Here is a 5,885-nt window from a genome sequence, read left to right as displayed (position 1 = left end):
TGATGTGCATGAAACTTAGTGGGTACAGTCAACATTTAAAGCCAAATTTTTGGAAGGTCATTTCGAGGTCACCAGGGGTCATCTGAGGTCAAATTAGTAAAAACTGTCGATGGACATGAAACTTGGTGGGTACAGTCAACATTTAAAGCCAAATTTTGGAAGATCATTTCGAGGGCCACCAGGGGTCATCTGAGGTCAAATTAGTAAAAACTGTTGTGTGGGTATGAAACTTAGTGGATACAGTCAACATTTAGAGCCAAAGTTTTGGAAGGTCACTTCAGGGTCACCAGGGGTCAAATTAGTAAAAACTGTTGCATGGGCATGAAACTTGGTGGGCACAGTCACCATCAGCCAGATAATCGTGCCTAGCCGATAACCGCCAAATTCATTTACCTCTACCAAAAGTAATCACAAAAGCAGGCGGTTGCGAAAGCAGGCGAGACTCGTGGTTCGAGAACCGCCTTGTTAGAATTTAGCATAATGTCACAGACCAGAGGAGGCTTAAAGGCATTCCTACAATGCACTATGATTGGGAAATTTGATCAATATAACCTAATTTTAAAGGCAAAGTCCCCATTGCCACACACACAAAATGGTAATTTTACAACTGCAGCCAACAAGCTAATAGTTCAGACTTATGACTGAAATTTGATTTTCTTACAGGAAACATTCATATTGTCACACTGCATTAATTTTATTCATAAGTCTCAATGTTTTGAATGTTAAATAATAGGATGAAATCACCAGATAGTTGCACACAATCCCAATGCAAGGTATGGTCAAATGTTCCACATGTGTACAAAAGCCAGACATGCCAAGGTCAGAAACCCCATTGGGTTGTGGGAATGTCTTTAAACATCCTCTGGTCTCAGACGCAAACTGCCTGTCCAAAGTGACAGGTGGACGGGTGGCTAGCTAACACACTGCTGTGTAGGATATTTTATGTTTGGGCTACCATAGCCCCTCTCAAGAAATATAGCAGTTACACCTGAAATCTGCACACTACATAGAAATTAAAAAAATAGGCCGTTAAATGCTTTAAAACAAGGTTATATAGTGCCCTCTAATCGTGATCTCCATGAATTTTACTTATATGCATGTATGTAATGCACTGGTTCTTAAGAGGAGGCTGTAGAGGGACAGAGTCATCATCATTTAAATAAAATTCTGTTCTCCAAAGGAAATTTCATATGATAATTCAATAAAACAGGTAGTAGCTATAATTAAAGACAGGGATAAAAAGAATTTATCGCGTCTTGATCAGCGGTTAATCAGCGCGTAAAAGGAAGACCGATCTATCTGGTGCTGATCGGAGAAAGGAATAGCAGCAAATGGCAAAAAATTACGTACTTTTACAAGGCAAAAAGCAGCTTTTCTAGGCATTGTGGACAATACTGGACATGGTGCCTTCGGTTAAGAAAGTTTCCTACTATAAAGACCTAACTTTAGAGATGGTTTGCATGTTTAATGGTGCAAAATTAACAACAAGGTGCCGCGTTCAGCAAGTCATCATCACGACACTTGTAAACAAACCGTGCTCGAATTTGATTGACAGATGACGTCAGACGCGATAAATTCTTCTTATCTCTGTCTTTAATTATATGTCTGGTTGTGGAATCAATCTAGAGATGCATATCTCTGTCATCTTGGAATTCTATAACATTACTGTCATTTCAATTGTTATACCGTTCCGAATGGTTTATTGCAGAATTATTTTTGATGGGAGATCCCTAAAAAATCAAATGTCCCTCAGATAAGAAACAAAGGTGGGATATGTGGGTGTGTAAAGCTAAACAAGTTACTGAGCAACCTTGATGTGACCCAACACTTGTAAATGAGGCAGTGAGGGATAATATCAAAAATTCAAAAGTAAGATATTCACATGGCTTTAATTCATTATTTATTCAATTCATCACCTCCTCGTATGACATATGTGCGTCCCACCAAATTGCTTGTTATTTAGTTGATTCATGTTATGTGGGATTACGCAACTTGCATCTTATGTGACGGAACAGTTCACACTCGTGTAACTACAGTTTTGCACTAGGCATTATTTTGTGCTGTTAAACTGATTTTTAGTCGTTCTATTTTAGTCTGTTCAATTTCTTGAAAGGCAATATGCAAGTTGTGATTAAAAAGGATTATTTTTTTTATAAATTTCAGTAAAAAATATCTTGGTATTTTGAAAAGAGATTTGGTCCAATTAGGCTAAAGTTGGCAATAATGGAACTGATATAAAAGCAAAAAGGGCTATTCCAGTTGAAATCCACGTACACTACCCCTGTGGAAGTATCTTCCACAAGGGGAGTATGTTTTTCGCATGTATTGATCAGCGTTAATCATTTTGAAACCCATACTCCCCCCTGTATTATGGCTTTGCCTATATCTTCCACAACTGGAGTGAGTATTTCAAATGGAAGTTACCCAATTGTCTATTCTGTTAATAATTGATACTCCCTCTGTGACAGACTTTATCTAAACCTTCCACAGGGGTAGTGTGGATTTTAAATGGAATAGCCCAAAGTGAGAAAAAACAATAAAAACATAAGAAAGTAGACATATAAAAAAGGATCATAACTTTGCAACCAAGTATTTAAGAGACCTCAGGCTGGGGATTCAACATCAGTAAGTGTATGTACTGAACAAGTTAGTAATTGTAGTAACTCAATTTTCAAAATGTCTGACTTTGGTCTAAGTGGATCAGATCAGGTCACATATGTGACCCGGCAGCACAAATGAGCCGTAAATTCCCTAAATTGTATTCTGAGTTACGGTCTAAAATGTGTACGACGGTCGTATTCATCGGTAACTTAAGCTGGCCCGACATCTGTCTCATTTTGATAGTCAAAAACTAATCAATAATCCTATTGTTGAAGTGGATAATAAGCTTCTACCTTAGATGGCTATAGAACTTTTAATAGCTCTGGTCTTCTGTTTGCTTTTGCTAAATCCTGTTCAAGTGGTGGGCATTGTATTTTGTACAGGTATGCATAACCAACAATTAACAATGAGAGATTTTTCTTAAACCTCGTTGACTTGGGGATGATTTGAAATGACCGCCAATTATGACTGTTGGATATTTATTGCCAGCAATGTGGAAAAAGAGACACATGTAAAAACGTAAAAAGCTATAATTTTGTTGAAGGAGCAAAGTTTAACAAACTATAACCCCGCTTCTGGATATCGTTTGAAGTCAAATGATATACCATTTTTAAGTTTATGATGTTTATTTTTTAAACACGAAATAAAACAAAATTTACCGGGGGAGGAATTTAAGGCTCATTCGCCGTGAACAGTCACATTTATGAATTGGGTTAATAACTTTGCATCAATTGCATGTTGCAAATTGTGAAAAATGTAAACATGTTGTTTGGACTTTGGAATATTTTTTTAATAGCCTATGCGCAGTTATTAATCTCTAATATTATTTTTTCAAGAGCGAAAGGGAGGCAATTAATATTTATATATCTCATTTTATATTTATATCTCATTAAATATTTCATTTGTTACCAGTTTGAGGCTCCTTCTAGACATAAATTACTTTAATGAAGGTAATGAAATTATAATGAAGAAAAAGACATCAAAATTGCCTTGCACGTTTAGTCATAAACTCAAACCAATAAATAATTGCTATGAAATGGCTAACTATCAAACACCTATGGTTGTAAAACTGGATTAAAATGTATGATAATATGTTCACATGTTGGAATACAATGTACAATGACTCTCCGCAATTGCCATTAATTATGAAGGACATGTGGGAGCTTAAAAATAAATGTGAAAGGTATACATTGTATGTATGGAATGTTGTTTGACTATTCTCTGGGGCATATTTGTGTCAATAAAATGTGTATCTTAAGTTGTTCGTAGGAAATGATGGGTGGGTGGGGGGGGGCACTCAAACCCAATACATGTATGTTGTCATTGTCAAGCACTTTGATATTAGAATCTATTTACTTGTTGTTACACATGAGCAAGACATGTAATTTGAAATGTAAGTCCCTCCCCTGGTCTCCACTCTCCTTATGTTGCAAGTAAAGGGTTCACAAAAAATACCCCCCCCCCCCTAAAATTACAACGCATTACTTTGCATAACTTGACATACAGTTCATTGATTTGAAAAATTAAAAAACCTGTGAATAAAGGAATTGTTTTTATATTCTCCCAATGTTCTTTCCTCTAAAAATATTTTTGTTTTGGCCAAAAATAATAACATTTTCAAAAAATGATGCTGTCAGAAAAAGTAGCACTTTTCAACATCCTCATTTATGTCAAAATTAGCTTCAACGAATCATTATTTTGCACTACATGATGGTTGTTGGAAAACAAAACAATTAAATCAATCATAACATTGATATCGAGAAAGTTTTTTACATTACATGTATGGGATGTTGAAAAGTGCAACATTATTTTAAAGCATCATTTTTGAAAAATGTACTTATTTTTGACCAACACAAAAGGATTTTGAGAAGGGATAACTTTTTTAAGTCAACAAAATGAATGTCAAGTTATGCAAAGAAACGTTTTGCAATTCCTAAATTGATTTTACCATTTTTGAAACACCGGCTCAATAAAACCTTAAACCCCGTACATGTCAATGAATCATTGTATTATACTGCAAAATTAAAGAAACCAAAAAACGCCATTAAATCAAACAAAACATTGATATTGAGAATGTTTTCGTACATTAAATGTATTGGATGTGGAAAAATGCAACTTTTTCTGAAAGCATAATTTTTGGAAAAAGTGATTATTTTTGGCCAAAACAAAATGATTAAAAAAAAAAGAATGTTGGGAGGGTTGGAATAATACGATTCCTTTATTCACAGGTTTTTCAATTTTTCAAATCAACGAAATGTATGTCTAGTTATGCAAAGAAATGTTTTGTAATTTTAGGGGGGGGGGGGGGAGTTATTTGTTGTGAACCCTTTATGTCCAGCAATGAACTCTGTCAACGATTTGTTCCAAACTCTGCAATTGAAATCCCCATTTTCCAGGAACATATTATGCTGAAATCTGCAAGGTACAAATTCACTGGAATGTCAGTTGTGATATTCAGATACAAGCAAAAAATAGAGAAAAAGGGAAAGTAAAACAAACCAAAAATAGTAAAAATAATAAACCAAAAATAGTAATAATAATAACTTACATTATAGATTGGCAACCAAATATGCTAGCTTTTAGAGTTATGCGGGGGAGGGGGGCTTCAACCCCCAAAGCACCCCCCTGGACACGCCAATGCTTTATACTATTTATAGCAATTTGTACACTGCAAGATTCTCATTGCAGCCGTCTGCACAGGTAAAGTCTTATTCAGATTTCTTTTGACAGCTTAACCATAGCGTATATGCGCGCGACGTCAAGCGTGTGCATTAGACCTTGTGCAAATAATATGCGCTGGACGGCTAGCAGTACGCTTAATTTGTAAAAGGGAATCTGAATAAGACTTTACCCCATTGCCAGGGTAGCTGACTGTTGCACACTTGTACTCCCATGGCACTGCACTGTACATGGCAATGTTGGCAATGGTGTAGGCAGCCCCAATAGGAATATTGTAATGTTGTATGGTTTGTTACTGTGAAGTTGATCCTGATAATGATTTAATTTTCAAAATTGCCTCCTTTGGTCGGATAAGATTAGATTGTGTCGTACTATATCTTCATCATGCCACTGGAAATGACTTTTGGACCCGTGATTATCTTCTATTGACATTTCATTCATCTATGACCAATATATACACTTTACCGACTATATTGTAAACAAACAATACCACTACTAGTTACCCACTCTGCACTGATAGCGTATGAGATCATATGATATGAGCTTTGGACGGGAGGTGTGTTAAAGGTGACACCCGTAATATTACAAGACTTAAGGAGATCAAG

This window comes from Amphiura filiformis, chromosome 8 (genome assembly GCF_039555335.1).
Source record: "Amphiura filiformis chromosome 8, Afil_fr2py, whole genome shotgun sequence".
Classification (NCBI taxonomy): domain Eukaryota; kingdom Metazoa; phylum Echinodermata; class Ophiuroidea; order Amphilepidida; family Amphiuridae; genus Amphiura; species Amphiura filiformis.
This window is presented reverse-complemented; position numbering follows the sequence as displayed.